General features: G+C 33.0%; 1 protein-coding gene across 11 annotated transcripts in view; it reads left to right on the top strand.

The window, feature by feature from the left end:
• Cic (Putative transcription factor capicua) overlaps window positions 1–21889 on the top strand; it is a 144904-nt gene that overhangs the window by 28188 nt on the left and 94827 nt on the right. The window contains exon 1 of one of the 11 annotated variants that reach the window (XM_076779972.1): window positions 11032–11822. The exons of the other annotated variants lie outside the window; for them this stretch is intronic. The gene's annotated coding sequence lies outside the window, so the exon portion shown is untranslated. Of the gene's footprint in view, window positions 1–11031; window positions 11823–21889 lie in introns of those variants that run through there. 11 annotated transcript variants of the gene reach the window in all.

Below are 21889 nucleotides of genomic sequence, written 5' to 3'. Positions count from 1 at the left end.
TATTGAGAGTAGATCAATCCACACCAAACACGCTACAGTGCTGCCCTCTAGCGCTCAGATGGTAACTATTTTCCACAATATAAGACTCTGTCCACGTGTAAGGAAAAAATGAATTCGTCATTTTGCCGCAAGGTCGCGTTTTCTGCTCGAAGTATACAAGGTGGCTTAATTTACACATATATGTATATATATTTATTCCCGTGTCATCAGTAATACTGATGGGAGAGCGTTACGTATAATTCTGTTCTCTTTGCTGCAGTCACGTTCGACCCTTAACGTGTAATTCTGATTTCACTAGATTATTAATTATCAAATTAATAATCTACAGGGTGTTTATTTTGTCATCTACGTCTCAATATTTTCGTTGTTTTTGTCGACACGAAAAGATATATTTGGACTCGAGCTTTCAAAATGGTCGCCATTGTTTTATACATGAACATGTATCTTTTATAATGCAATAGTGCGCGTCGAGGCAAACGACGATATTAATGACCTTTAAATAACCTCTAATGGAAATCTCGCTAGTTTGGAGCCATGAAAAATTCTAGTTTGGTTTTCTCTGAGATTTAATTAATTTTTTAGCTTGTATAGGAAACCTAACCTGAAAGTCGAAGCTTAAGATTTCGTTTTAAAAGTGAAAATATATTGTTTTGTTTACTGTGAAAGAGGATTAATGAAATTCGAGGGGATTGATTTTTCTACAGGAAGAAAATTGCTATTAATAAGTGACCTATACTTTCGTATAAATAAAGTATAAAATCGATAGTATTTCCGACAAGTTTAAGTAACAATGAGATTAAAATTCTAATCTAATTGGAGATTGAAGATTATGGTTATTGTAAAATCGTGTTATTAATCATGCTTACTGAATCGAATAATCAGTGAATAAGTAATCACAGTAGATATAATCGAAAGTCACGATTAATTCAATAATCATTAATAATGGAATTATCAAACTTTTTATTATGTAATTATTAATTTATTTTTAATATTTACGAAATTTGTACGTACGAGAAATTTTAATGGGAGATTCTAGAGGCCAAAATAGGACGAAAATGAAGAATAACAGTTTGTTGATTGAGGCTTCGTTAAAAAGTTATTAACATTTAAAGTTCTGATCCTACTCGAATTTTTTTCTGGAAAATGGTTAGGATTTCGGGGGTAGGTCTATCCACCAAAAAATATTGCAATTGACCACTTTAACTAAAAATAATTTTTTTGGGACGATTTGAAATTTTTTAATTTTTGTCGAATTTCATACTTTCTTGAATTTTTTTCTCGAAAATGCGCAGGATTTCGGGGGTAGGTCTATTCACCAAAAATTATTGCAATTGACCACTTTAACTAAAAATAATTTTTTTGGGACGATTTGAAATTTTTTAATTTTTGTCGAATTTCATACTTTCTTGAATTTTTTTCTCGAAAATGCGCAGGATTTCGGGGGTAGGTCTATTCACCAAAAATGATTGCAATTGACCACTTTAACTAAAAATAATTTTTTTGGGACGATTTGAAATTTTTTAATTTTTGTCGAATTTCATACTTTCATGAATTTTTTTCTCGAAAATGCGCAGGATTTCGGGGGTAGGATTATTCACCAAAAATTATTGCAATTGACCACTTTAACTAAAAATAATTTTTTTGGGACGATTTGAAATTTTTTAATTTTTGTCGAATTTCATACTTTCTTGAATTTTTTTCTCGAAAATGCGTTCGAGATATTGAAAGGTTTGCGTTGGATTAAATTTAAAAATATGGGTAACTAATGACATAGAATAATTTTTTTGGGTTTCTAAGGGTGTCGAATTTATCATCCCAATTAATGCAATTTTCCCAATTTTCAAACGTCCATAACTCCTACAATAGCGAAGGTATCTCATTGAAATTTAATAGAGAAGTAGAGCTCATGGATACCTACAAAAAAGTACTAAACAAAATTTCCGTAGGACGTGAGACAAATTTATTAAAAATGGAAAACGAATTTTTAAGAAAAACCGATAGGTGCTGAAATTTTTCGGCGAAAAAAAATTTCAAATCGTACTAAAAAAATTATTTTTAATTGCAGGGGTCAATTATCATCATTTTTGGTCATCAGACATACCCTCGAATTCTTACCCACTTTCGAGAAAAAAATTCAAGAAAGTATGAAATTTTTCGACGAAATTAAAAAATTTCAAATCGTGCTAGAAAAATTATTATCGTTTGCAGGGGTCAATTGCAAGCATTTTTGGTCAATAGATATACCTCCGAAATCCTATCCACTTTCGAGAAAAAAATTCGAGAAAGTATGAAATTTTTCGACAAAATTAAAAAATTTCAAATCGTTCTGAAAAAATTATTTTCGGTTGTGGGGGGCCATTATAGTCATTTTTGGTGGATATACATATCCCCGAAATCCTACGCACTTTCGAGAAAAAAATTCTTCACTGAAAATACAATGTCTGACTATAAATGAAATTTCATGCTTAATCCCCTGAAATTTCATGAGTATGTTTAAAAAGTCATAACTCGCGAACGGATTGGACGATTTTACTGTTTCAAAAGGCAAACAACGCGTATTTAAGTCAACAATATGGAGAAATTCTAAAAATATTCGAAAAGTTATTCCTTAACCCCGTAAAGTGAGGAAACCCCCATAAAAATGGTCCAATCTTCAAACGTCCATAACTTCTACAATAATGAATGTATTCCATTGAAATTTAGTATAGAAGTAGAGCTCATGGATACCTACAAAAAAGTATTAAACAAAATTTCCGTAGGACGTCAAACAAATTTATTAAAAATGACTAACGAATTGCAACGAAGCCTCCATCAACAAATTTTAGGTTATGTAGCTTTCAATGGTCCCAAAATCAAAATTCTACTTTGCAAAGAATTATACAATTCTAACCTCTTAGTGAACGTGTTAAATATTCATAAAACAGTCTCTCGACTCACTGAAACAAATTTTAGGTTATGTACAGTGGTCCCAAAATCAAAATTCTACGTTTGCAAAGAATTATACAATATTAACCTAACAATGAACGTGTTAAGCAGTCATAATACAGTCTGTCGACTCACTGAAACAAATTTGAGGTTATGTAGCTTTCAATGGTCTAGATTAGGCTACGATTTACCATTATGATACCAGAGAAATTAATTCTCAATTTAAGATGTATGAGAGAATTAAATTTGAACAGAATTTGTGAATTTTGAGGTTACGAAAATCATTACTGAAACAAATTTTAGGTTATGTAGCTTTCAATGGTCCCAAAAATTAAAATTCTACTTTGCAAAGAATTATACAATTCTAACCTCTTAGTGAACGTCTTAAATATTCATAATACAATCTCTCGACTCGCTGATACAATTTTTAGGTTATGTAGCTTGCAATGGTCCAAAATCAGAATTTGAATCTTGCAGAAGGGAAATAGATTTGGATGGAATTTGAGAATTTTCACAAGCTCATGAAAATCATTACTGAAACAAATTTTAGGTTATGTAGCTTACAATGGCGTAAAATCAGAATTTTAATCTCGCAGAAGGGAAATGAAGGATGGAATTTGTGAATTTTAACAAGATTACGAAAATAAGTATCAAGACAAATTTTAGGTTATGAAGCTTACAATAGTCTAAAATCAGAATTTAAATCTTGGAGAAGGGAAATAAAGGATGGAATTTGTGAATTTTAACTACGGAAATCATTACTGAAACAAATTTTAGGTTATGAAGTTTTCAATGGTCCCAAAATCAAAATTCTACTTTGCAAAGAATTATACAATTCAAACCTCTTAGTGAACGTCTTAAATATTCATAATACAATCTCTCGACTCACTGAAACAATTTTTAGGTTATGTAGCTTGCAATGGTCAAAAAATAAGAATTTAAATCTTGCAGAAGGGAAATAGATTTGGATGGAATTTGAGAATTTTCACAAGCTCATGAAAATCATTACTGAAACAAATTTTAGGTTATGTAGCTTACAATGGCGTAAAATCAGAATTTTAATCTCGCAGAAGGGAAATGAAGGATGGAATTTGTGAATTTTAACGAGATTACGAAAATAAGTATCGAGACAAATTTTAGGTTATGTAGCTTACAATAGTCTAAAATCAGAATTTTAATCTTGGAAAAGGGAAATAAAGGATGGAATTTGTGAATTTTAACTATGAAAATCATTACTGAAACAAATTTTAGGTTATGTAGCTTTCAATGGTCCCAAAAATCAAAATTCTACTTTTGCAAAGAATTATACAATTCTAACCTCTTAGTGAACGTCTTAAATATTCATAAAACAGTCTCTAGACTCAGTCACAACTGCTCAATTACGTATCGTCTCATTTACGCATTTTCATTCAGCGAGAATACTATTAACTACGTCTTATTGACGTATTTGCCAAGGCCAGTCGCACGTTTCTCTACAATTATTCGTATCTCGTTGCTTTTTCTACGAGTCATCGTCTCCTTCACAGTTATCGATTACAGCCAACGAAGAAGGAAAGATTTATTATGTAATTCTGTAATCAGATGGCGCCTCGATTGTGTCATTTGTAATTTTCGACCCAAAGTCGAATCGATACGTTGGAAATTACTTCGCTCGTGGCTCCGTATCGACCTGGCCCGGTCCACGACTGGAACGCGTCTGCACGAGTACTGTTAACTCGACGCGATCGACGCGCCCTCTGCAGCGTCGATTCGGTACTTGCGCGGCTGTCGATAAATGGACGCGCGTCACACGCGCGTGGTCAGTGTTCAATGAACGTAGATGACGACGATTACTGGCTCGAGAGGATTATCGTTACTTGACCGACTGTACCAGCGAAACTCTCCATTTTGACGATCCACGCCGGCCATAAATTACTTTCGCTGATGCGTTTCCCATCGTGTAACGATTAGGCAATCGGCGGGGATTGTTATCGCGCGGGTTTTCGAATTTCTCGAACGATTTTTGTAATTAAATGTAACGTGATTTAGTTGGGAACTGAATAGAATGTTTTTGATTGAAAGTTTGTTTTTTTGGGGGGTTTCTTTTTTGTTTGTTTGTTTTTTAGGTTGAGTTGAGTGGAGTTGAGTGGGTTGTTGGATATTAGAAATATGGCGGTCGTGGTTTTCTTTGATGGAATATTCTGGGTTTGGAACTTTCGAAATAGGGATTTTTTTTTTATTTTGTTTGTTGACTGATTTAGTTTGTTTTGGGGTTTTATGAGTGTTTAAAGTTCTGCTGATAATGAATTTTTTTTGAGAAAGTGGGTAGGATTTCGGGGGTAGGTTTATTGACCAAAAATTATTGTAATTGACCCCTGCAAACGAAAATATTTTTTTTAGAATGATTTGGAATTTTTTAATTTTTTCGAAAAATTTCATATCTTCTGGAATTTTTTTTGAGAAAGTGGGTAGGATTTCGGGGGTAGGTCTGTTGACCAAAATTGATTGTAATTGACCCCTGTAACTAAATATAATTTTTTTAGAATGATTTAGAATTTTTTAATTTTTTCGAAAAATTTCATATCTTCTAGAATTTTTTTTGAGAAAGTGGTTAGGATTTCAGGGGTAGGTTTATTGACCAAAAATTATTGTAATTGACCCCTGCAAACGAAAATATTTTTTTTAAAATGATTTGGAATTTTTTAATTTTTTCGAAAAATTTCATATCTTCTAGAATTTTTTTCTTGAAAGGGGGTAGGATTTCAGGGGTAGGTCTGTTGACCAAAATTGATTGTAATTGACCCCTGTAAACGAAAATATTTTTTTTAGAATGATTTAGAATTTTTTAATTTTTTCGAAAAATTTCATATCTTCTAGAATTTTTTTTGAGAAAACGAGTAGGATTTCAGGGGTAGGTCTGCTCACCAAAAATTATTATAATTGACCCCTGCAATGAAAAATATTTTTTTTAGAATGATTTGAAATTTTTTAATTTTTTCGAAAAATTTCATATCTTCTCGAATTTTTTTTGAGAAAACGAGTCGGATTTCGGGGGTAGGTCTGTTGACCAAAATTGATTGCAATTGACCCCTGTAACTAAATATAATTTTTTTAGAATGATTTGAAATTTTTTAATTTTTTCGAAAAATTTCATATCTTCTCGAATTTTTATTGAGAAAACGAGTAGGATTTCAAGGTTAGGTTTATTGACCAAAAATTATTGTAATTGACTCCTGCAATAGAAAGTATTTTTTTTAGAACGGTTTGAAATTTTTTAATTTTTTCGAAAAATTTCATATCTTCTAGAATTTTTTTCTCGAAAATGGTTAGGATTTCAGGGGTATGTCTAATGACCAAAAATGATTGTAATTGACCCCTGTAACTAAATATAATTTTTTTATTATGATTCGAAATTTTTTAATTTTATCGAAAAATTTCATATCTTCTAGAATTTTTTTCTCGAAAATGGTTAGGATTTCGGGGGTAGGTCTATTGACCAAAAATTATTGTAATTGACCCCTGCAACCGAAAATATTTTTTTTAAAACGATTTGAAATTTTTGAATTTTCTCGAAAAATTTCAGCAGCTATCGATTTCTCTTGAAACTTGGTTTTTTATTTTTAATAATTTCGTTTGAGGTCCTACGGAAAAATTGTTTAATACTTTTTTGTAGCTACCTATGGGCTCTACATCAGAAAAAAGTTTCATTGAAATATATACACTATTATAGGAGTTATGGCTCTTTGAAAATTGGACCATTTTTATGAGTTTTTTCTAACTTTACGGGGTTAAGGACCAACTTTTTGAATATTTTTATAATTCCTACATATTCTACACTAAAATACGCGGCGTTTGGCTTTTTGAACATTAAAATCGTCCAATTCGTTCAAAAGTTATGATGTTTTAAAAATTTGCATAAAATTTCTGGCTACACATTATATTTTCGTTTAGGAATTTTTTTCTCGAAAATGCGTAGGATTTCGGGGGTATATGTAATGACCAAAAATGATTGAGATCAACTCTTGCTTCCGAAAGTAATTTTTCCAGAGCGATTTGAAATTTTTTAATTTTGTCAAATTTTCTCGAATTTTTTTCTAGGAAATGAGTAGAATTTCGGGGATATTACTGCTCACCAAAAATGATTGTAATTGACCCCTTCAGCCAGTACTATTTTTTTTAGAGCGATTCGAAATTGTTTTTTTTTCGTAGTAACTACCCCCTGTCGATTTTTTTTAAAATTCGTTTTTGATTTTTAGTAATTTTGTTTGGTACCCTACAGAAAAATTGTCTAATACTTTTTTGTAGCTACCCATGAGCTCTACTTTAGAAAAAAGTTTCATTGAAATATATTCACTATCGTAGGAGTTATGGCTGTTTGAAAATTGAGCAATTTTTATGAGGTTTTCCTAATTTTACGGGGTGAAAGAACAATGTTTTCACTATTGTTAGAATTTCTACATATTGTTCACCAAAATACGCGTTGTTTGCCTTTTTGAACATTAAAATCGTCCAATCCGTTCAAAAGTTATGGTTTTTTAAAGATTCGAATGAAATTTTGGGGAACCATTTCAGGCTTCAGATTATATTTTCGGTAAGGAATTTTTTTCTGCAAAGTGGGTAGGATTTCGAGGGTATGTGTATTCACCAAAAATGATTGTAATTGACCCCTTCAGCCAAAACTATTTTTTTTAGAACGATTCGAAATTTTTTTTTTTCGTAGGAACTTACCCCCTGTCGATTTTTTTTAAAATTCGTTTTTGATTTTTAGTAATTTTGTTTGACACCCTACAGAAAAATTGTCTAATACTTTTTTGTAGCTACCCATGAGCTCTACTTTAGAAAAAAGTTTCATTGAAATATATTCACTATCGTAGGAGTTATGGCTGTTTGAAAATTGAGCAATTTTTATGAGGTTTTCCTAATTTTACGGGGTGAAAGAACAATGTTTTCACTATTGTTAGAATTTCTACATATTGCTCACTAAAATACGCGTTGTTTGCCTTTTTAAACATTAAAATCGTCCAATCCGTTCAAAAGTTATGGTTATTTAAAGATTCGAATGAAATTTTAGGGAACCATTTCAGGCTTCAGATTATATTTTCGGTAAGGAATTTTTTTCTACAAAGTGGGTAGGATTTCGTGGGTATGTGTATTCACCAAAAATGATTGTAATTGACCCCTTTAGCCAATACTATTTTTTTTAGAACGATTCGAAATTGTTTTTTTTCGTAGGAACTTACCCCCTGTCGATTTTTTTTAAAATTCGTTTTTGATTTTTAGTAATTTTGTTTGACACCCTACAGAAAAATTGTCTAATACTTTTTTGTAGCTACCCATGGGCTCTACTTCAGAAAAAAGTTTCATTGAAATATATTCACTATCGTAGGAGTTATGGCTGTTTAAATATTGGACCAATTTTATGGGGGTTTTCTCATTTTACGGGGTGAAGGAAGAATGTTTTCACTATTGTTAGAATTTCTACATATTGTTCACTAAAATACGCGTTGTTTGCCTTTTTAAACATTAAAATCGTCCAATCCGTTCAAAAGTTATGGTTTTTTAAAGATTCGAATGAAATTTTGGGGAACCATTTCAGGCTTCAGATTATATTTTCGGTAAGGAATTTTTTTCTGCAAAGTGGGTAGGATTTCGAGGGTATGTGTATTCACCAAAAATGATTGTAATTGACCCCTTCAGCCAGTACTATTTTTTTTAGAACGATTCGAAATTTTTTTTTTTCGTAGGATCTTACCCCCTGTCGATGTTTTTTTAAATTCGTTTTTGATTTTTAGTAATTTTGTTTGACACCCTACAGAAAAATTGCCTAATACTTTTTTGTAGCTACCCATGAGCTCTACTTTAGAAAAAAGTTTCATTGAAATATATTCACTATCGTAGGAGTTATGGCTGTTTGAAAATTGAGCAATTTTTATGAGGTTTTCCTAATTTTACGGGGTGAAGGAACAATGTTTTCAATATTGTTAGAATTTCTACATATTGTTCACTAAAATACGCGTTGTTTGCCTTTTTGAACATTAAAATCGTCCAATCCGTTCAAAAGTTATGGTTTTTTAAAGATTCGAATGAAATTTTAGGGAACCATTTCAGGCTTCAGATTATATTTTCGGTAAGGAATTTTTTTCTGCAAAGTGGGTAGGATTTCGAGGGTATGTGTATTCACCAAAAATGATTGTAATTGACCCCTTCAGCCAGTACTATTTTTTTTAGAACGATTCGAAATTTTTTTTTTTCGTAGGATCTTTTACCCCCTGTCGATGTTTTTTTAAATTCGTTTTTGATTTTTAGTAATTTTGTTTGACACCCTACAGAAAAATTGCCTAATACTTTTTTGTAGCTACCCATGAGCTCTACTTCAGAAAAAAGTTTCATTGAAATATATTCACTATTGTAGGAGTTATGGCCGTTTAAAAATTGGACCACTTTTATGAAGTTTTTCACAGTTTACACGATCAAGGAGCAACTTTTTCAATATTTTTAGAATTTCTACATATTCTTTACTAAAATACGCGTCTATTGCTTTTTTCAAACATTAAAATCCTTCAATCCGTTCAAAAGTTACAACATTTTAAAAAAACGCAAGAAATTTTGGAGCAACATTTCTACCTTGAAATTATATTTTCATTAAAAAATTTTTTTCTCGAAATTGCGTAGGAATTCGAACATATATCTAATCACCAAAAATAATTGCAATCGACCCCCGCAACCGAAAATAATTTTTCCAGAACAATTTGTCATATTTATTTTTCTTCTCCAAAACAGCGGAATTTTTCTTTAAACGTTAATAACTTTTTAACGAAGCCTCCATCAACAAATTGCTATTCTTCATTTTCGTCTTATTTTGGTCTTTAGAATCTCCCATTAAAATATTTAAAACACTTTATTATTCCAAGCTTCGTGTCTAATAATAAACAATTACAATCATAAAATTTATCATTTCAGAAAAAAAAATGAATGAATTAAAAATGTTGTCTATTCTATTTAAAACATAATTCTGCTCTTCTAATTAAATTTCTATGACCGTTTTATAATATATTCTCTCGTTTTAATGTTTGAAAGTTTACAATAATCAAAATATTTATCAACATAAACTTCGAACGAGACAATAATTTACAAGAAAATTCTTTATTGCAAAACAATGATCAAAGCCTCTCAGAAAATATTTTTATTCCATATTTTGGACTCATTTTTTCATGTAAAAACACCCCCTTTGCAGTTGTACCCCCCATTTTCGAACACCCTATATAATCAATATTATTTTCAAACTTAAAAAAACCTTACAATTAACATATACGTAGCTTCCAACAATCTGGAATAAAAAAATCTCCATTTAAATCACTCGAATTTCTCAAAAATCTCAAATTTTTGGGACCCAATGTCGAACATGTCAACATTTCGATTATTATGATACCAGAAAACTGGATTCTCAAGTCAAGACATCAAGAAAAAAAATCTAAATAAAATTTCTAAATTTACAACGAAAATAACAAAAACAAATTTTAGGTTATCCGCCAGTGAACACATTAAACAACTGATTGGCGCGTTCAGTTAAAATAAGAAACCCTAATGGGCCCCCCAGTCGACAGATGAATTCTCAAGTCAAGACACCAAGGAAAAAAATCTGAATAGAACTTCTGAATTTACAACGAAAATAAGAAAAACAAATTTTAGGTTATCTAGCTAACAATGGTCATAAAATTCAAATTTTACTTATTTTATTCGCCAGTGAACACGTTAAACTAGTGATTGGGACGTTCAGTTAAAATAAGAAATCATAACGAGCCCCCCCAGTTGACGAAAAGAGGAGCCACGGGTCCGCGGGAAGCGCTACGACGCTCCTGAGGCCGCAGTCGGCGTAACGGTCGCTGGTGTGCGTAGGTGTGCTCCGGGTTGGAGGCTTCCACACGCTCTGTGGGGATCGTTTCGTATGGCGGTCGCGCAGCGCCAGTGAGCGCGGCGCGAGAGAGACGGCAGTGGGTGCGCGCGCCGCCTGGGCTCGTGTGCGTGCGTACTCGAGAAGATATGAAGCGGCGGCGGCGGAGAGGAAGGTAGTAGCAGCGGAGCCAGTGGTGGTGGCGGTAGTACGGAGTAGTACAGCGTGTGTGCGTGTCACGGGAGTTCAGTCGGAGTCGAGAAAGGGCTGGAAGTGTCCGCGGCGGTGTCAATAATTCGGCGGTGGCCAAGTCTCGCCATCTCTGCGGGTTTCGCGAGAATCAGTGGCTGATTGTTACGCGCGTCGATACGGTGTAGGTGACACGGCGGTCTGCGGGACCGCGACACAGCCGCGACGGGCATTCACAGCGTTATATACACGCCTGCGCAGCTACGCGTGCGCGAGCAGGCCTCCGTGTGCGTGCACGTGCGCATTATGTGTCAGTGACTCTCCGCGCCGCGGTGGAAGTAGCTTCGCTGTCACGAGCGTCCACTACCTGCCCTAGGAGCCTCACTATACGATGCTATATCGTCCCTCGTCTATTTATACCGCGGCCATACGCGGCTCTCTCTCTCCGTCCCGCTGACTCCGCCCCTCCCCGCGCGAGCCGTGCTTACGTGCACGCGGAATGCGCCGCCAGGAATCCTCTCTCTCACAATGGATTTATTGTGTTGGTAACAGCGTCGGAAGACGCTGACCAGGAGGACGGCCAACGGAAAAAACGTGCACGGCTCCGCGAGCCAAGATGGAGCTGGCGGACGCGACACGCGAATTTTGCGAATTCAGTGCGATGCTCCTCCCTCTTCGCGTCGAGGCCGACCAAATGGTGAATTTCGTTCGGTTGGTGGCCGTGCATCATCGAAACTGAATGGAATGTCGGTGACTTTCGGTGATCGAAACATGGCTCAGTGCGCGCGAAACAGTGGCCAGCGGTCGGGGACTTCCCTGTGATCCTTAATGGCGCCTAGTAAGTGTTTTATTTGCTTCCCATCGCGAGGAAATGTCTTCCTAGTCAATTACACTGTAACAGAACCGATTTTGCACAGTGCATCTTTCCGTTCGTCGACATTGTTTTCGCTGAAAACGTGCACTGATTTTGAATTCTGCCCGCCATATTGGTTTTTACTACAATGGACCCAAGATTACGTTTGGGAATGTTTTAGTTGCTTTTCTTGGTGATTTCACTGCTGGATATTGGTCGAGTTTGTTATTAGCGGGGATTTCTGTGTTGATGTGCGTTTATATCTTGATCAGAGGTTCGAATTAGTGGTTAATTGGCTACTTCGAGTATCGTCAGCGTTCAGAGGAGTGTTGGGATAGTAGTGCTTGCAACGATCGCGATATCTGCATCGTTTACTGCATGCATTATATCAGCGATGCGTCAGTAATGATTTTTAATACGTCTTTGGCGATTTTAATCTAAACGTGCACTCGCACGTGTCGTATACAGGGTGTCCCGACAAGCATGGGAAAAAATTTCAGGAGAGATTCTGGGGGACAAAATAAGACGAAAGTGAAGAATAGTAATTTGTTGATGGAGGCTTCGTTAAAAAGTTATTAACATTTTAAGTTACGATTGATTAGGATTTTTTTTGTAGAAAATGGGTAGGATTTTGAGGGTTGGTCTATTGACCGAAAATTGTTGTAATTGACCCCTGCAACTGGAAATATTTTTTTTAGAAAGATTTGAAATTTTTTTAATGATTTTTAATACGTCTTTGGTGATTTTAATCTAAACGTGCTCTCGCACGTGTTGTATACAGGGTGTCCCGACAAGCATGGGAAAAAATTTCAGGAGAGATTCTGGGGGACAAAATAAGACGAAAGTGAAGAATAGTAATTTGTTGATGGAGGCTTCGTTAAAAAGTTATTAACATTTTAAGTTACGATTGATTAGGATTTTTTTGTAGAAAATGGGTAGGATTTTGGGGTTTGGTCTATTGACCGAAAATTGTTGTAATTGACCCCTGCAACTGGAAATATTTTTTTTAGAACGATTTGAAATTTTTTAATTTTGGGGAGAAATTTCATATTCTTGAATTTTTTTCTCGAAAATGGGTGGGATTTCGAGGGTGTGTGTAATGACCAAAAATGATTGCAATTGACCCCTATAGGCAAAAATATTTTTTTTAGAAAGATTTGAAATTTTTTTAATGATTTTTAATACGTCTTTGGCGATTTTAATCTAAACGTGCACTCGCACGTGTCGTATACAGGGTGTCCCGACAAGCATGGGAAAAAATTTCAGGAGAGATTCTGGGGGACAAAATAAGACGAAAGTGAAGAATAGTAATTTGTTGATGGAGGCTTCGTTAAAAAGTTATTAACATTTTAAGTTACGATTGATTAGGATTTTTTTGTAGAAAATGGGTAGGATTTTGAGGGTTGGTCTATTCACCGAAAATTGTTGTAATTGACCCCTGCAACTGGAAATATTTTTTTTAGAACGATTTGAAATTTTTTAATTTTGGGGGAGAAATTTCATAGATTCTCGAATTTTTTTCTCGAAAATGGGTGGGATTTCGAGGGTGTGTGTAATGACCAAAAATGATTGCCATTGACCCCTATAGGCAAAAATATTTTTTTTAGAATGATTTGAAATCTTTTTAATGATTTTTAATACGACTTTGGTGATTTTAATCTAAACGTGCTCTCGCACGTGTTCTATACAGGGTGTCCCGACAAGCATGGGAAAAAATTTCAGGAGAGATTCTGGGGGACAAAATAAGACGAAAGTGAAGAATAGTAATTTGTTGATGGAGGCTTCGTTAAAAAGTTATTAACATTTTAAGTTACGATTGATTAGGATTTTTTTGTAGAAAATAGATAGGATTTTGAGGGTTGGTCTATTGACCGAAAATTGTTGTAATTGACCCCTGCAACTGGAAATATTTTTTTTAGAACGATTTGAAATTTTTTAATTTTGGGGGAGAAATTTCATAGATTCTCGAATTTTTTTCTCGAAAATGGGTGGGATTTCGAGGTTATGTCAAATGACCAAAAATGATTGCAATTGACCCCTCAGGCAAAAATATTTTTTTTAGAAAGATTTGAAATTTTTTTAATGATTTTTAATACGATTTTGGTGATTTTAATCTAAACGTGCTCTCGCACGTGTTCTATACAGGGTGTCCCGACAAGCATGGGAAAAAATTTCAGGAGAGATTCTGGGGGCCAAAATAAGACGAAAGTGAAGAATAGTAATTTGTTGATTCAGGCTTCGTTAAAAAGTTATTAACATTTTAAGTTACGATTGATTAGGATTTTTTTGTAGAAAATGGGTAGGATTTTGAGGGTTGGTCTATTGACCGAAAATTGTTGCAATTGACCCCTGCAACTGGAAATATCTTTTTTAGAACGATTTGAAATTTTTTAATTTTGGGGGAGAAATTTCATAGATTCTCGAATTTTTTTCTCGAAAATGGGTGGGATTTCGAGATTATGTCAAATGACCAAAAATGATTGCAATTGACCCCTACAGGCAAAAATATTTTTTTTAGAAAGATTTGAAATTTTTTTAATGATTTTTAATACGTCTTTGGTGATTTTAATCTAAACGAGCTCTCGCACGTGTTGTATACAGGGTGTCCCGACAAGCATGGGAAAAAATTTCAGGAGAGATTCTGGGGGACAAAATAAGACGAAAGTGAAGAATAGTAATTTGTTGATGGAGGCTTCGTTAAAAAGTTATTAACATTTTAAGTTACGATTGATTAGGATTTTTTTTGTAGAAAATGGGTAGGATTTTGAGGGTTGGTCTATTGACCGAAAATTGTTGTAATTGACCCCTGCAACTGGAAATATTTTTTTTAGATCGATTTGAAATTTTTTAATTTTGGGGAGAAATTTCATATTCTCGAATTTTTTTCTCGAAAATGGGTGGGATTTCGAGGGTGTGTGTAATTACCAAAAATGATTGCAATTGACCCCTCAGGCAAAAATATTTTTTTTAGAAAGATTTGAAATTTTTTTAATGATTTTTAATACGTCTTTGGTGATTTTAATCTAAACGAGCTCTCGCACGTGTTGTATACAGGGTGTCCCGACAAGCATGGGAAAAAATTTCAGGAGAGATTCTGGGGGACAAAATAAGACGAAAGTGAAGAATAGTAATTTGTTGATGGAGGCTTCGTTAAAAAGTTATTAACATTTTAAGTTACGATTGATTAGGATTTTTTTTGTAGAAAATGGGTAGGATTTTGAGGGTTGGTCTATTGACCGAAAATTGTTGTAATTGACCCCTGCAACTGGAAATATTTTTTTTAGATCGATTTGAAATTTTTTAATTTTGGGGAGAAATTTCATATTCTCGAATTTTTTTCTCGAAAATGGGTGGGATTTCGAGGGTGTGTGTAATTACCAAAAATGATTGCAATTGACCCCTCAGGCAAAAATATTTTTTTTAGAAAGATTTGAAATTTTTTTAATGATTTTTAATACGTCTTTGGTGATTTTAATCTAAACGTGCTCTCGCACGTGTTGTATACAGGGTGTCCCGACAAGCATGGGAAAAAATTTCAGGAGAGATTCTGGGGGCCAAAATAAGACGAAAGTGAAGAATAGTAATTTGTTGATGGAGGCTTCGTTAAAAAGTTATTAACATTTTAAGTTACGATTGATTAGGATTTTTTTGTAGAAAATGGGTAGGATTTTGAGGGTTGGTCTATTGAGCGAAAATTGTTGTAATCGACCCCTGCAACTGGAAATATTTTTTTTAGAACGATTTGAAATTTTTTAATTTTGGGGGAGAAATTTCATAGATTCTCGAATTTTTTTCTCGAAAATGGGTGGGATTTCGAGGTTATGTCAAATGACCAAAAATGATTGCAATTGACCCCTATAGGCAAAAATATTTTTCTTAGAAAGATTTGAAATTTTTTTAATGATTTTTAATACGTCTTTGGTGTTTTTAATCTAAACGTGCTCTCGCACGTGTTCTATACAGGGTGTCCCGACAAGCATGGGAAAAAATTTCAGGAGAGATTCTGGGGGACAAAATAAGACGAAAGTGAAGAATAGTAATTTGTTGATTCAGGCTTCGTTAAAAAGTTATTAACATTTTAAGTTACGATTGATTAGGATTTTTTTGTAGAAAATGGGTAGGATTTTGAGGGTTGGTCTATTCACCGAAAATTGTTGTAATTGACCCCTGCAACTGGAAATATTTTTTTTAGAACGATTTGAAATTTTTTAATTTTGGGGGAGAAATTTCATAGATTCTCGAATTTTTTAATCGAAAATGGTTGGGATTTCGAGGTTATGTCAAATGACCAAAAATGATTGCCATTGACCCCTATAGGCAAAAATATTTTTTTTAGAAAGATTTGAAATTTTTTTAATGATTTTTAATACGACTTTGGTGGTTTTAATCTAAACGTGCACTAGCACGTGTTCTATACAGGGTGTCCCGACAAGCATGGGAAAAAATTTCAGGAGAGATTCTGGGGACCAAAATAAGACGAAAGTGAAGAATAGGAATTTGTTGATGGAGGCTTCGTTAAAAAGTTATTAACATTTTAAGTTACGATTGATTAGGATTTTTTTGTAGAAAATGGGTAGGATTTTGAGGGTTGGTCTATTGACCGAAAATTGTTGTAATTGACCCCTGCAACTGGAAATATTTTTTTTAGAACGATTTGAAATTTTTTAATTTTGGGGGAGAAATTTCATAGATTCTCGAATTTTTTTCTCGAAAATGGGTGAGATTTCGAGGTTATGTCAAATGACCAAAAATGATTGCCATTGACCTCTATAGGCAAAAATATTTTTTTTAGAAAGATTTGAAATTTTTTTAATGATTTTTAATACGACTTTGGTAATTTTAATCTAAACGTGCTCTCACACGTGTTGTATACAGGGTGTCCCGACAAGCATGGGAAAAAATTTCAGGAGAGATTCTGGGGACCAAAATAAGACGAAAGTGAAGAATAGTAATTTGTTGATGGAGGCTTCGTTAAAAAGTTATTAACATTTTAAGTTACGATTGATTAGGATTTTTTTGTAGAAAATGGGTAGGATTTTGAGGGTTGGTCTATTCACCGAAAAATGTTGTAATTGACCCCTGCAACTGGAAATATTTTTTTTAGAACGATTTGAAATTTTTTTATTTTGGGGAGAAATTTCATATTCTCGAATTTTTTTCTCGAAAATGGGTGGGATTTCGAGGTTATGTCAAATGACCAAAAATGATTGCAATTGACCCCTGTAACGTAATATAATTTTTTTTGAACGATTTGAAATTTTTTAATTATGTCGAAAAATTTCATATTTTGTCGAATTTTTTTCTCGAAAATGGGTGGGATTTCGAAGGTGTGTGAAATGACCAAAAATTATTGTAATTGACCCCTGTAACCTAATATAATTTTTTTAGTATGATTTGAAATTTTTTAATTTTGGGGAAAAATTTCATAATTTGTCGAATTTTTTTCTCGAAAATGGGTGGGATTTCGAGGGTGTGACCATAACTTCTACAATAGTGAGTGTATCTCATTGAAATTTAGACTGGAACTAGAGCTCATGGATAGCTACAAAAAAGTATTAAACAACTTTTCTGTAGAGCGCCAAACAAAATTACCAAAAGTAAACAAATTTTTAAAAAAATTGAAAAATAAAAATTTCAAATCATTCTGGGAGGATTTTAATTTTTCAAAATGCAAACAACGCGTATTTTAGTGGAGAATATATAGAAATTCTAACAATATTGAAAAAGTTGTTCCTTAACCCCGTAAAGTTAAAAAAAACCCCATAAAAATGGTCCAAATTTTCAAACGGCCATAACTCCTACAATAGTGAGTGTATCTCATTGAAATTTAGGCTGGAACTAGAGCTCATGGATAGCTACAAAAAAGTATTAAACAATTTTTCTGTAGAACATCAAACAAAATTACCAAAAGTAAAAAACAAATTTTTAAAAAAATTGAAAAATAAAAATTTCAAATCATTCTGGGAGGATTTTAATTTTTCAAAATGCAGACAACGCGTATTTTAGTGGAGAATATGTGGAAATTCTAACAATATTGAAAAAGTTGTTCCTTAACCCCGTAAAGTTAAAAAAACCCCATAAAAATGGTCCAAATTTTCAAACGACCATAACTCCTACAATAGTGAGTGTATCTCATTGAAATTTAGGCTGAAACTAGAGCTCATGGATAGCTACAAAAAAGTATTAAACAACTTTTTTGTAGGTCGTCAAACAAAATTACTAAAAATCAAAAACGAATTTTTAAGAAATAATCGACAGGGGGTAGTTCCAACGAAAAAAAAATTTTCAAATCGTTATAAAAAAAATATATTAAGTTACAGGGGCTAATTAAAAGCATTTTTGGTGAAGAGTCATATCCCTGAAATCCTACTCATTTCCCAGAAAAAAATTCGAGAAAGTATGAAATTTGTCGATAAAATTTAAAAATTTCAAATCGTTATAAAAAAAATATATTAAGTTACAGGGGCTAATTAAAAGCATTTTTGGTGGAGAGTCATATCCCTGAAATCCTACTCATTTCCCAGAAAAAAATTCGAGAAAGTATGAAATTTGTCGATAAAATTAAAAAATTTCAAATCGTTCTACAACACGCCACATTTCCGGGACACCCTGTATATTGTGTATCGCACGAGTACGATGACGTTGCATCGAAATTCGATTGTTAACTGTTGCAAGTCAATCGACTCGTAAAAATGATGCAATACGATTGCGTATCTCCGGAGCCTCGAAAGATAACATTTATTTTGTCGCGAATGCACGCATACGAGCGTCGAACCATTACCATTTCCATGTCACTCGCAACGTTACCAACAGATTTAGAAATGAACACAAGAGGAAGTGAGACAGAAGATGAAATTTCAGAAATTTTATTACTTTTTAACAAAATGAAAGTTATTAACGTTTAAAGTTCCGACTTTTCATAAAACTTCATTTTTGATTTTTAGTAATTTTATTTGACGCCCTACAGAAATGTTGTCTAATACTTTTTTATAGGTACTCATGAGCTCTACTTCAGAAAAAAGTTTCATTGAAATATATTCACTATTACAGGAGTTATGGCTGTTTGAAAATTGGACCATTTTTATGGGGTTTTTTCAATTTTGCGTGGTCAAGGATCAAGTTTTCTTAAATTTTTGCAATTTCTATATATTCTACACTAAAATACGCGTTGATTGTATTTTTAAATATTAAAATCGTTCAATCCGTTCAAAAGTTATGACGTTTTCAAATTTTGAAGTGACATTTCATACCTTCTTGAATTTTTTTCTCGAAAGTGGTTAAGTTTTCAGGGGTATGTGTATTGACCAAAAATTATTGTAATTGACCCCTCTAGCTAACAATAATTTTTTCAGAACGATTTGAAATTTTTATTTTTGCCAAATAATTTAGGCACTTACCCCCAGTCGATTTTTCTTAAAACTTCATTTTTGATTTCTAGTAATTTTATTTGACGCCCTACAGAAATGTTGTCTAATACTTTTTTGTAGGTACTCATGAGCTCTACTTTAGAAAAAAGTTTCATTGAAATATATTCATTATTGCAGGAATTATGGTCGTTTGAAGTTTGGACCATTTTTATTGGGTTTTTCTCATTTTACGGGGTCAAGGACTAACTTTTCGAATATTTTTGGAATTTCTACATATTCTACACTAAAATACGCGTCGTTTGCTTTTTTAAACATTAAAATCGTACAATTCGTTCAGAAGTTATGATTTTTTAAAGATTCGCATAAAATTTCAGGGTACCATTTTCGGCCTACAATTATATTTTCGCAAAGGAATTTTTTTCTCGAAACTGAGTAGGATTTCGAGGGTATGTCTAATGACCAAAAACGATTGTAATTAGTCCCTCTAGCTAACAATAATTTTTCTAGAACGATTTGAAATTTTGTTTTTCGCCAAATAATTTAGGCACCAACCCCCTGTCGATTTTCCTTAAAAATTAGTTTTTGATTTTTAATAATTTTGCTTGACGTCCTACAGAAAAGTTGTCTAATACTTTTTTATAGGTACTCATGAGCTCTACTTCAGAAAAAAGTTTCATTGAAATATATTCACTATTATAGGAGTTATGGCTGTTTGAAAATTGGACCATTTTTATGGGGTTTTTTCAATTTTGCGTGGTCAAGGATCAAGTTTTCTTAAATTTTTGCAATTTCTATATATTCTTCACTAAAATACGCGTTGATTGTATTTTTAAATATTAAAATCGTTCAATCCGTTCAAAAGTTATGACGTTTTCAAATTTTGAAGTGACATTTCATACCTTCTTGAATTTTTTTCTCGAAAGTGGTTAAGTTTTCAGGGATATGTGTATTGACCAAAAATTATTGTAATTGACCCCTCTAACTAAGAATAATTTTTCTAGAACGATTTGAAATTTTGTTTTTCGCCAAATAATTTAGGTACCAACCCCCTGTCGATTTTCCTTAAAAATTAGTTTTTGATTTTTAATAATTTTGCTTGACGTCCTACAGAAAAGTTGTTTAATACTTTTTTTTAGGTGCCTATGAGCTCTACTTCAGAAAAAAGTTTCATTGAAATATATCCACAATTGTAGGAGTTATGACTGTTTGAAAATTGGACCATTTTTATGGGGGTTTCCTCACTTTACGGGGTTAAGGAATAACTTTTCGAATATTTTTAGAATTTCTACATATTTTTGACTAAAATACGCGTTGTTTGCCTTTTGAAACAGTAAAATCGTCCAATCCGTTCGCGAGTTATGACTTTTTAAACATATTCATGAAATTTCAGGGGATTAGTCATGAAATTTCATTTATAATGAGACATTGTATTTTCAGTGAAGAATTTTTTTCTCGAAAGTGCGTAGGATTTCGAGGATATGTATATCCACCAAAAATGACTATAATGGCCCCCCACAAACGAAAATAATTTTTTCAGAACGATTTGAAATTTTTTAATTTTGTCGAAAAATTTCATACTTTCTCGAATTTTTTTCTCGAAAGTGGATAGGATTTCGGTGGTATATCTATTGACCAAAAATGCTTGTAATTGACCCCTGCAAACGATAATAACTTTTCTAGTACGATTTGAAATTTTTTTCAATATCAGACGGCAGACCAGGTGTAGAAATTTTTCATGAACGAGGAAAGTCCAAAAATTATTTTTGGTTGCAGGAGTCAATTACAATAATTTTTGGTCGAGAGACATACCGCCGAAATCCTACCCCCTTTCGAGAAAAAAATTCGTGTAGGTGTGAAATTTTTCGACAAAATTAAAAAATTTCAAATCGTACTAGAAAAATTATTTTTAGTTACGGGGGTCTATTACAATCGTTTTTGGTCAATAGACATGACCTCGAAATCCTAACCATTTTCGAGAAAAAAATTCCTAAATGAAAATATAATTTTAGGTTAAAATGGCTTCCCGTAAATTTCAGGCGAATCTTTAAAATACCATAACTTTTGAACGGATTGGACGATTTTAATATTTAAAAATACAATCAACGCGTATTTTAGTGAAGAATATATAGAAATTGGAAAAATTTAAGAAAACTTGATCCTTGACCACGCAAAATTGTAAAAACCCCATAAAAATGGTCCAATTTTCAAACAGCCATAACTCCTATAATAGTGAATATATTTCAATGAAACTTTTTTCTAAAGTAGAGCTCATGAGTACCTACAAAAAAGTATTAGACAACTTTTCTGTTGGGCGTCAAATAAAATTACTAGAAATCAAAAATGAAGTTTTAAGAAAAATCGACTGGGGGTAAGTGCCTAAATTATTTGGCAAAAATAAAAATTTCAAATCGTTTTGAAAAAATTATTCTTAGCTAGAGGGGTCAATTGCAATAATTTTTGGTCAATACACATACCCCTGAAATCTTAACCACTTTCGAGAAAAAAATTCAAGAAGGTATGAAATGTCACTTCAAAATTTGAAAACGTCATAACTTTTGAACGGATTGAACGATTTTAATATTTAAAAACACAATCAACGCGTATTTTAGTGAAGAATATATAGAAATTGCAAAAATTTAAGAAAACTTGATCCTTGACCACGCAAAATTGAAAAAACCCCATAAA

This window comes from Colletes latitarsis, chromosome 12, assembly GCF_051014445.1.
Source record: "Colletes latitarsis isolate SP2378_abdomen chromosome 12, iyColLati1, whole genome shotgun sequence".
Taxonomy (NCBI): Eukaryota; Metazoa; Arthropoda; class Insecta; order Hymenoptera; family Colletidae; genus Colletes; species Colletes latitarsis.
Note: the sequence above shows the minus strand (reverse complement) of the source record. Positions and strands in the feature narration are given on the sequence as shown.